Here is a 12,007-nt window from a genome sequence, read left to right on the forward strand (position 1 = left end):
ATAATTATGACAGTATATCGTGAGCACCATAAGTGAAGCCACGGGTAATTTGGATTTCCCATGGGCCACAAAATACGACATGGGATTCACGTACAGATGAAAGTGTTACATAAAGAAAATGTTTGACTACAAATGTACGTGTCATGTGAATTTAAAGTTACCTATAACTCCAATTAATAGTGTATATGCAATGTCAATTTAAAGTTGCGTACAACTCCAATTCATAGTATTTTTCATGTCAATTTAACTACGTATCCGATTTTTTACGAACAAGACTTAGAGATTGACCCTGTCTAGCTAAGTTGTGGGTCAGTAGTTAACATGGATGAGAAAAAACATCACCACATCCTATTCTCTCATTTTCATGACAATGATAGCAAGAAAAAAAAAGACATTCATAAACAAACAAAAAGATGGGAATTTTATCGCTACCTAGCTCTCTTGTCCGTTGAGACGACACAAGGATCTAATGCCGACAAAAAGATGGAAACAAACATTCATAAACAAACAGATTTTTCTTTTCTTTCTTTTTTTCTTCAGTTTTTCGGTTTCATCTTTTTTGCTTCGGGTTTTCTTGTTTCTTTGGTTCCCTTTCTTTTCTTGCACTGGTTTTTTTTTCTTATTTATAGTTTTTTTCTTGGTTTTCCTTCGTTTCCTCATGGATTTTCACAGTTTTCTTTCTTTTTTTAGGTGTTTATGTCTTCGGTTTCTTCGGTTTTCACCATTTTTCCTTCAATTTTGTCTGTTCCTTTCTCAGTTTTCATCAGTTAATTCTCTCGGTTTTTATACACCTTTTTATATATCTAGTATATTTTTATAACACATGTTTAACATTTCCTAAATACAAGATAAACATTTTTTGAATACATGGTCAATTTTTTTGCAAACATTTAATGTTTTAAATGCTTCATTAACCTTTTTTAAATTTTTTGAATACATGCTCAACATTTTATCAAATACAAGTTTAACAATTTCACATTTTTCAAAAACAAGTTTAACAATTTTACATGGTCAACATTTTTTTGATAGACATTTAACATTTTTCAAATTCTTGATTTTTTTTCAACTTCAAGATTAACATTTTTTAATATATGATCAACAATTTCTTTGTATACATTTAACAATTTTTGAATGCTTAATTAACATTTTTCTAATAAAAGTTTAGTTTTTTTAATACAATACAAGATTAATTTGTTTTGATTACAGCTCACCATTTTTTCTATACACATTTAATTTCGAATGCTTGATTAACAGTATTCATATACTTGTTTAACATTTTTTTCAAATGCTTGATTTACATTTTTTAATACATGATTAAATATTTTCACACACATTGTATATTATTTATATACATTTTTTTCATATACATGAGGAACATTTCTCTATACACATTTAACATTTTAAAATGCTTTGTTAACTTTTTTTCCAAATCTGCTAATTTACAGTTTTTAAATATATATATTTATTTATTTGAAGTAAGCTAAAGTAAAAAATTAAAAACTAAAAAATACAAAGAAACATGTATGTGGTCTCCCACGCGTCTGAGCTGGCCCATCAGGCAATCCCTTGACGCGAGGCTTCCCTACGTCTGGCTCTAAGTGAGACATAGGGGCGCCCAGTTTAGCCGGTTGTGCTTCATGATGCCGGCCCAACCTAGTGAGCTTTTCTAGAATGAGCTAGGACCACTCTAGGCCAACTAGACTGACTCGTCGTCTTGGGCCTACCCGAGGGATCCCCGTTAACGATGGCAAGAGATCATAACTCAAGTGCTAAAAAAAGCCTTTAAAAAACTCAAGTACTCAAAAAAGGAAGAAGACCACAACTCACTGTTAGTGTGTTGGTTAGGGCATCTTCAAGGAAGACATGTGTCCGACCGGACATATTTGTTCAATTTTGTAATCCAATAGGGACCCTTGTTGGTCCGCGAAGTAATCCAAACGTCCGTTTTTAGCAAAAGTGAGAGAAATATAGGGGAGCTATGCCGGAGTTCGGACATCCACTTGACTAACCAAAAGCCTTTGTCTGGTCTTCCTCTTTTTTCTCTCTCTCTTCACATGCATGACCCCCTCTCTTTCCTCTCCTCCCAAGTGGACACTAAACCACAAATATTCCACCGCATGCATGGTCACCATCTACTTTTTCTCCTCTCGACCAGATACTTTGTGATTAACATTGGACGTGTCACTGCGGCATCATGTCCGCGGACCACGTCCGGACACAAAAACAGACATATACCGAAGACATTTGCAGGTCAGGGTTGGAAATGCACTTAGTTGTTTTTGGAACTATACTCCTTGTATACTACTCCCTCAGTATTATATACTTCTTTTTAAAGATTTTAATATAGACTGATTTTAGAGTATAGATTTACTTATTTTGCTTTGTATGTAGTGCGTATTGAAACCTCTAAAAAGGCTTTTATTTAGGAGCGGAGGAAGTATTTCCTAGGTTATGATAGATGAGCTTTCAGTCATGGTTGTCACAAACTTTTGTGTAGTACTTCATCCGTCCCAAAATAGATGACTCTACTTTGTAATAACTTTAGTATAAAGTAGTATAAAGTTGTATCATCTATTTTAGAACGGAGGGAGTACTGAGTATTATATTGAGTTAAAGAATGTTTTGGCTGACTTATGTACAAATACGCCCATGACGTCCGTGTTCGATTTAACAATACGTAGCACCGATACGCCCAGGAAGTGCCGTGTCGCCGTTCCGGACGGCTCCGATACGCCGATACGGCCGATACGCCTTGGATACGCGTGTCAGAGAAGTATCCCGTTTTTTTATTTATAAACAAAAAGAAAAAAAATGCTGATACGGCAGCGACACGCTCGTGACACTGCTGGGACACGGCGAGCGACCGAGCGCAGCCCCGAGCAAGCCCAATAGCCCATGACCACGTAAACCTAATCTCTCTCTCGCACTCTGTTCGACCGCATGAGGAAGGGATCGAGGGCACTCGCCGCCGCCGCCGCCCTGCAGTGGCTCGTCGCCGCCGTCCACACAGCCTGGAATCGCCTCTCCGCATCGAGTCTTCTGCGCCGCCGTCGCAATGTAAACAAATCTCCCTGAGCACCAAGTGATGTCTGATGCGTGCTTGCTGTATGCTTGCCTGCTTGTTCGATTATTGCTTGGCTGTGCTTGCTGGCTTCCGTTGTACTAGTACACCGAGAGAAATAGCTGCACAAAGGAGGCTATCACTTCTATCTATTGCTGCTTATTGATGTTTGTTGGATAAAATTGCTTGCTGATGTTGATGTATTTTCTATTTTGCGTACACTATGAGGAGTTGAGGACCTGGATCATTCAAGACAAAAGAAAAAGAGGCTTGGAGGCAACCAGGCAACTAATGGAGTCGAGGACATTTTGTTATGTTGGTTTTTATTACATGTCACTTTCATTAATTATTTATATATACTCGACGTATCGCATATTGCTGTTTCTAGAAATTGCCGTATCCCGTATCGCCGTATCGGTGTCGCCGTATCGGTGCAACGTAGTTTAACATGTCAACCAACAGCATTCTCCCCTATAGCCGTCATACCTCAAAAGTCAAAGACACCATTTTGTACAGTAGTGCAAGCTTGCACAAAGTCAACTTCACCGTCGATCAATCTAATTCCTTGAGTTAAAAGCTGGTTATATACTCCATTTGCTACCGAGTTTCTTATCCAGCCGGCTCGATTCAAAAATGTTAGTGGCGTCAGTTGGCCGGTCAGCCAAGCCTATCCACATCATACAAGAGCTAGGAAGCTGCGTATCAGTGAGTCTAGCTCGAGACCGAAACCATTACTTTCCATCCATCCACCATAATGGCGGTGGCGTCGACTCTGCCTGGGCAGCTCGTGGCGGTGGCCGCTCTTCTTGCGCTGTCCGTCGCCATGACGGCGTCGGCATCGGCGTCCCCTGCGCCTGCGAACCGGAGCCGCCGCTGCTACAAGCATCTATTCAGCTTTGGCGACTCTCTCATCGACACCGGCAACTCAATGGTCAACTCCACTCCGCCGGGCCCCGTCCTAAAGCTGCCTACGGTGAGACCTTCTTTGGCCGCCCCACCGGCCGCTGGTCCGACGGCCGCCTCGTCGTCGACTTCATCCGTAAGTTCTTCGATGGCGGTCAACATCTTAGTACGCATTTGTTTTTAGTAAAAGGGATTTCTCTTCGATTTCATTGACGCAAAGGCAAGTAGATGTCTTGTTACATCTTAAGGAGATGTTTGGCTACAGAAATGGTAACAGTAATGTTAACATAATCAGATCACACCGTTTAAGGAGGTGTAATGAGTTTTTTCCAAATTTGTTTGGTTCACGGCAGTAAAGGAATTGCTTACCATCTCTGAATCTCGCTGGCCAGCATGCTCACCATAAATGGCCTGATCTTGCTCGGCCCCAGCCGCCCAAGATATCAAGCGCCGCCGGCCGTCCTCGAAAATCAAGCGCTGCCAGCCGTCCCAGAAATCAAGTGCCGCCGTCCGTCCCAGAAATCAAGCGCCGCCGGCCACTCGGAAGAGGTTGATGGAGGAAGAAGAGGTCGACTGGAAATCGGGAGATGGGCCTTGTTGCTCCCTGACGGCGGCTTCAATGGTTCATCCTCGCTGTTCCCGGCGACTGGTGTGGCGTGGTCATTCGCGGCGGCTGGAACAGGAGGAGATGACCGAGGGGAGGCGGCGGCGCTGGACTCGAAGGGGGGGGGGGGGCACCGCGCTCAACTTGAAGGGGGATCGAGGGAAGGCGACGACGCAGGGCAGATCGGGGAGAAGAGGGAGTCGTGGAGGAGGAGGAGGGCAGGAGCGCTCGGGGGAGTCGCTGGTAAGGAAACCGGTACCGGGGGGGTGGGGGTATCGACGGATAGCTAGCCTGGACCTGATTACGGAGGGACGCAATTACGTAGGGCTGTTGCCAAACGCACGTAACGAATTCCGTTTACACCGTAAACAGGTGACGGGCCAAAAACGCTGAAACTGTGGAAGGTTATGCAACTCACGATATATTGATCGGGTGCAATATGCACTTATATATAAGTACAAAGGGGAGCCACGTCCTCAACTATACATGGAAGGAGGAGGGCTTGTTGTACAAGAAATACGCATGCAATATCTACATCTCAACACCCCCGCAGTCGAAGCGGCACCATGGTCGACGCAAAGACTGGATCGGAACTCCTCGAAGGACGCGGTAGACAATCCCTTGGTCATGATGTTGGCAAATTGTTGGGATGTAGGGACATGTAGCACGCGTACGTGCCCAAGAGCTACCTGCTCCCGAACAAAGTGGATATCAATCTCAATGTGCTTGGTGCGTCGATGATGAACCGGGTTGGCGGGAGAGGTAGACCGCAGAAACGTTGTCACAGTAAACAATCGTGGCCTTGTCAACCGGAGACAAGAGCTCATGCAGAAGCTGACGAAGCCAGGAACACTCGGCGACGATGTTGGCCACGGCGCGGTACTCCGCTTCAGCGCTGGAGCGGGAGACAACGGGCTGCCGCTTGGACGACCAGGAGATGAGCGATGGTCCAAGGTAGACGCAATAGCCGGAGGTCGAGCGGCGCGTGTCGGGGCAGCCGGCCCAATCAGCGTCAGAATAAGCCGTCAAGTCCAGAGAGGACGAAGCCTGAACTGACAACCCAAAATCCAAAGTGCCACGGATATAGCGCAGAATGTGTTTGACCGCGGTCCAGTGAGCATCACGAGGAGCATGCATATGGACCACCTGCTGCACAGCGTACTGGAGCTCCGGACAAGTAAGAGTGAGGTACTGAAGAGCACCAACAATCGACCTGTAGAATGAAGCATCTGAAGCGGGAGAACCATCTGTGGCAGAGAGCTTGGCCTTCGTATCAACAAGCGTGGCAGCCGGTTTGCAGTTAAGCATCCCGGCACGGTCTAGAAGCTCATGAGCATACTTCCGCTGATGAAGAAAGAAGCCATCTGCTCGACGAAGAACCTCGATCCCGAGGAAATAGTGCAGAGGACCTAAGTCCTTAATGGCAAACTCAACACGAAGACGATCAGTGAGCTGTCGAAGAAGAGCAGTCGAGCATGCTGTCAAGATGATGTCGTCGACATAGAGCAACAGGAAAGTAGTAGCATCGCCCTGGTGGTAGACAAACAGTGAAGCATCGGAGCGAGTGGAGCGGAAGCCAAGCTGATGAAGAAACTTTGCGATGCGCTGGTACCAGGCGCGAGGAGCCTGCTTAAGCCCATACAAGGACCGAGAGAGCAAGCACACATAATCCGGAGAAGACTCATCAATGAATCCCGTGGGCTGCTGACAGAACACCTGTTCCTCAAGATGACCATGAAGGAAAGCATTAGAGACATCCATCTGATGCACAGGCCAAGAGCGGGACACCGCTAGCTGAAGGACAGTCCGAATCGTCCCCGGGCTTAACCACCAGGGCAAAAGTGTCGGTGAAGTCAACACCGGCGCGCTGACGAAAGCCACGAACAACCCAACGCGCTTTGTGGCAGTCGAGGGTGCCATCGGGATGAAACTTGTGCTTGAAGACCCACTTCCCGGCAATAATGTTGGCATGAGGGGGTCATGGGACAAGCTGCCAAGTGTGATTGCGCTGCAAGGCGTCGAATTCCTTCTTCATGGCTGCAAACCACAAGGGGTCGCGAAGCGCAGCACGAGCGGAGGCCGGCAGAGGCGATGGTGATGGCGCGGACGTCGAAGCCACACAGGTGTACTCCTCCGAGGAGTACCGGGTACTCGGCCGGAAGACACCCATACGGGACCGAGTGACGGAGCCGGCGGGTGGTGGAGGCACAGCAGCCCGATGGACCCAGCTCCAGGAGGGGCAGCAGTCGGCGAAGGTGCAGCCGGAGTCGGTGAAGAAGCCGGTGACGAGGCTGGCGAGGCCGATTGGGTGGCCGCAGAGGCCGGCGAGGCCACCGCAGGGGCCGGCGAGACCAGCGGAGCCGGTGAGGCCGACGGGGCCACCAAGGCCGGCGAGTCCGGCGAGGCCGGCGTAGACGCCGGAGGGGCCGTCGGGGCCGGGGAGGCCGGTGGAGACGCCGACGAGGCTGGCAAAGAGGGTGCAGCCAGGGAGGCAGCAGACGGCAGCCGTAACACCGTACGGCCGAGGGGCGCACCACGCCGCGGCAGAGAGCCGAGGCGGACAGTGTCGGGCGAAAGAGAGCCGGGCGCCGAAGGAGAATCCACCTGTTGTTCCTGTGTAAATGGGAAACAAAACTCGTCAAAATAAACATGCCGTGATGTGATGACACGGTGAGCAACCGGATCACAGCACCTATAGCCCTTGGTGTTAGCCGGGTAACCGAGAAAGACACACGGGAGGGAACGAGGGGCAAGTTTATGAGGGGAAGTGGCGGCGGTACTCGGGTAACAAAGACAACCGAAAATACAAAGGCCGTCATATGAGGGTGGAGATCCGAAGAGAGATGGTCTGGTGTAAAGTTCCAGCGGGTGCGACACGGACGAAGGTTAATGAGGAGGGTGGCAATAGCGAGAGCATCAGGCCAGAAGCGGGAAGGCATGTAGGCATGGAATAAGAGGGTACAGACGCAATCATTTAGAGTGCGAAGAATGCGTTCAGCCCGACCGTTCTGCTGTGAAGTGTAAGGGCATGTGAGTTGGAAAATGGTGCCATGGGTGGAGAGAAGGTTGCGGATGGTGGTGTTGTCGAACTCTTTCCCGTTATCCGTTTGCAAGGCGAGGATGGGACGACCAAATTGTGTAGACACATAAGAGTAGAAGGCGGTAAGGGTGGCAGCAACTTCGGACTTCTTACGCAAAGGAAAGGTCCACACAAAGTGAGAGTAGTCATCTAAGATAACAAGGTAATATGAAAAAACAGTATTACTAGCAACGGGAGAGGTAACTCAAAAGGTAACACGCAACTGTGGATGAAGTACTAAAGGGAAGGCGAACATGTTTGCCCAGACGGCATGCGTGACAAGAGTGCGCATCCGTTTTATTACATGTAAACGAAAAATCCCTAATTATTTGACGAAGTGCGTTGGAGCTACGATGACCAAGACGGGCGTGCCAAAGATCGACGCCGGCAGAAAGAGCAACTGGTCCAGCAGGTGTGGATAATGGAGGCTGGACGGAGTACATATCGTCAGGGCTGTCACAGTGGTGAAGAACCATCCGGGTGAGGGCGTCCTTAACAGAAAAACCAACTTCGTCAAATTCCACAGTTACAGAGTTATCACGAGAAAGTTTACGAACACAGACTAAGTTCTGAATAAGTTCAGGAGACACAAGAATATCATTGAGATAAAGTGGTCAAGAGGTGGAGGGAAAACTAGCGGAACCAATATGAGTGATAGGAAGACCAGTACCATTACCGACAATGATACGAGAGGAAGTGTGAATAGGAGACGCGGAAGAGAGGTTACCCGGATAAGCGGCCATATGTGATGATGCACCAGTGTCCATGAACCAGTCGCCACCGCCGTTATAGGCCCCGGTCGGAGGCTGTTGATGAAGTGCAGCGAGTAGGATCGGGTCGTAGGAGACCGGTGAGGGGTAGCCCGAGTAGCCGGTCACTCCAGCGCTAGGGTTTGGCCTGCCATAGCCAACCGGGGCGGGGGAAGTAGGGCTGCGGGGCAACCGAGCCTGATTGCTGACCGGCGAAGAAGGCCTGATGACCGGAGGGTCCGGGCCCGAGGAGACTCGGAGCGGAGGGGGCGTGGCACGGGCATGGTGTAGGCGTGCACGAACCCTGTCCAGGGGTTGTGGCCGCCCCCCCCCCCCCCAAGGCGGTGTCGGCTGTTGCAGTTGAGGTGGCCCGGCGCGTGACTGCTGCTGCTGCTGCTGGCCTTTGCCGCGGCCACGGTGCCGCTGGCGCGGCTGTTATTGATGCTGCGGCGGCGGGTGTTGGGGAAGAGCTGGAGCACCAGGGGGCCGCGCTTGGAACGGGGTGCCGTAGGCACCAGCCGGCGCGGGAGGAGCCGGCGGCCGAGGCGCCTGGAAGGGCGCCGGAAAGCCGGGAGGCGCACCCCCGGGTGCAGGACCGCCGCGCGAGTAGCCGGCGGCGAAGGCAGTGTGAACGGCATGGGAGCGAAGATGCTTCAACCGGCGTTCCTCGAGACAGAGATATGCCACCGCCCGCTCGTAGGTAGGGTTCGCCATGAGGGTGAGGTTGGAGGCGGCGTTGCCGAGATCCTCATTGAGGCCGGCGGTGAGGGTGGAGAGGAGCAGCTCGTCGCCCACCTTGAAGCCGATATCGTTGAGCTCGTCGGAGAGGGTCTTGAGGCGCATGCAGTAGTCATCGATGGAGGAGTCGTTTTGGTGACAGCCGAAGAACTCTTGCTGCAGGAAGACGATCCGTTGGAGCTTGTTGTCGATGAAGAGACCGATGATCTTGTTCCACACCGAGCACGCATCATCCTTGTCGCGGACGACGGTGTGGAAGATGTCCTTAGACACGGTGAGGAAGAGCCACCTGACAATGGTGGCATCGATGACCAGCCAGTCGGCATCGCGGTTCAGGACGAAGAGGTTGGCGGTGCCGTCGATGTGATCCTGCAGGTTATACTCACGAAAAAGGAGATTGAAGTATGTTTTCCAGGCATAAAAATTTGCCTCTTTGTGGGAGAGGATGACCGGAACGCGACGTTCGATGGGAACATCACGGATGTAGGCAGGATCGGGAAGGGTGGCGGCGGAGGAACCGGCAGAGAAGTCGAAGGGGTTCGGCGGGCGGACGACCGGAGGAGTGGAGGCGGCGGACCGGTTGGACAGGTCAAAACCAGACATGGCACTGGTGTGGCCGGGGTAGGGTTAGGGTTTGTGGTGGCAGCGGGCGGCCGGGTTGCGGCGTGGGTTAGGGTTTAGGTGGCAGCGGGGTGGGGTGGAGGGAGGAGATCGCGAGGCAGGGGGCGGGTGGTTACGGCGGCGGCAGGGGAGCCGGCGACGCGCGGGGAGGGCTACGGCGGCGACGAGAGGTTCGGCGGCGCGGGCGTAGCGAAGGAGCTAGCGGTGGCGGCTTAAGAAGCGGCGGCGACGCGGCTAGGGCAGGGAGGATCGAAGGGAGGCTGATACCATGTGGAAGGTTATGCAACTCACGATATATTGATCGGGTGCAATATGCACGTATATATAAGTACAAAGAGGAGCCCCATCCTCAACTATACATAAAAGGAAGAGGGCTTATTGTACAAGAAATACACATGCAATATCTACGTCTCAACAGAAACAAACACCTCCTTAGTACATCACATGATACATGATAATTGGCACATGCAGTGGAGAGGCTGGGATTCCCGTACTGGCCGGCGTACCTGCAGGCGGCTGCCGGGAAGTCACCGGCGAAGGAGTTCCTGTACGGCACAAATTTCGCTGTGACGGCCGCCACGGCATTGAGCCAGGATTTCTTCATCAAGAAGAACCTCAGCATCGACCTTCGTCCCCGGATCCCCCTTTACTCCTTGGGCGTCCAGATCGGCTGGTTCAAGAAAGTGCTGGCCACGCTCGGCACCACGGACCAAGGTAACGTGTAGCTACAAAATCGGTGGCATGCGTGGTGCCATGGCTACCCAAACGCACTGACCATGAACGTATGCAGAGAGGAAGGAGGTGATGGAGAGCTCGCTGTTCCTGGTAGGGAAGATTGGCGTCAACGACTACCACCACCCCTTCCTGCAGAACAAGACGCTCGAATGGGTCAGACCCCTCGTGCCCCAGGTCATCAGGTCCATCGCTCTGTCCATCGAGGCCTTGTTCGAGCTCGGCGCCAAGACCATGTACGTGCCGGGCATCTTCCCGCTAGGGTGCACCCCGCAGTACCTCGTACTCTTCCCCGGCGACGACCGCGACCCTGCCACGGGCTGCCTCCGGTGGCTCAACGACCTCATCGTCATCCACAACCACATGTTAAAAGCCAAGCTCGACGAGCTCCGCCGCCGCCACCCCGGCGTGTCCATCACCTACGTCGACTCCTACGACAACGTCCTCGGCCTCATCAGCAAGCCGGTGGAGAACGGCTTCGGCGTGGAAACGGTGCTGGAGGCATGTTACCCTCTCTTAAGCCTTGGGCCGGCGGCGGCTGTGCCGTGCTCGGACCCGTCGAGGTACGTGTCCTTCGACGGCCTGCACATGACCGAGGCAGCGTACAAGATCATGGCCAGCGGGCTGCTCGACGGCCCGTTCGCCACGCCGCACATCATGTCCACATGCAACCACACCTCTAGACCTGCGTGTGTGCACCCAAAAAAACCTGCGTGCGTGCACCTTAAAAAAAACTAACACGCACTTCGTCTCGTCCTTCTTTACTTGTGGTAAACTCATTTTTATCTTTTTTTAGGGAAACTCATTTTTATCTAGGATGTTATTGTAGTTGGTTGTTTCGTTTTTGGTTTATCTATGTTGACTTGGGCAGTTGGGCTTCAGTTATGTTTTCTTTGTGTTTGTTTTTCATTCGTATATTGTGTCCGGCTGTTGTTCAAGACTGTATTTGTTTTAAGAGGAGAGTGAAGTTTGATCATTGCCTGGTTGTGGTGTTCTTGTACGTTTTGACACTCGTGTCAGCCGGTGATGTCCGTGCAATCCCTTGGGAGCCCTTATTTCACATTCCAACCATAGAATTGCTGCTACAACACTCCCATGGGCCGGCCAATGAAACTCTCACTTGCTCAGCTCGGCTTCGTGCTCCGCTCGCATAGCTTTTTTTTCGCTTCATTGCTAGCTTATGAGAAAACGACAATCATATTTTTAATTCAAAAGTATGTTAAATAAAAGTATGTTCAAGAATTTTAAAAAAATCATGGATTTTAAAAATGTTGTGAAGTGATAAAATAAAATAATCATAATTTTTGAAATATATTCATGCATTCCAAATAATATTCTTGATTTTGGAAAAAGGTTCATAAATTTTAGAAAATCAAGTTCATTAACTAGCTACAAGACTTTTTGAATATGCATTTATTGAAATGTAATAAAACAATACCAAATATTAATTTGACAGTCTGACTTGAAATGTTTTTCATTAGAAAAATAAATTTAATTTATTTAAAATTCTCGAACTGTTA

The 12,007-nt window shown here is 50.0% G+C and overlaps 1 pseudogene; it reads left to right on the plus strand.

The window, feature by feature from the left end:
- Nucleotides 1–3,695: 3,695 nt before the first annotated feature.
- Nucleotides 3,696–11,349, plus strand: LOC123048901 (GDSL esterase/lipase At1g28570-like; annotated as a pseudogene).
- The last annotated feature ends 658 nt before the right edge of the window (nt 11,350–12,007 follow it).

The sequence above is a fragment of the Triticum aestivum genome, chromosome 2D (genome assembly GCF_018294505.1).
Source record: "Triticum aestivum cultivar Chinese Spring chromosome 2D, IWGSC CS RefSeq v2.1, whole genome shotgun sequence".
Lineage (NCBI taxonomy): Eukaryota > Viridiplantae > Streptophyta > Magnoliopsida > Poales > Poaceae > Triticum > Triticum aestivum.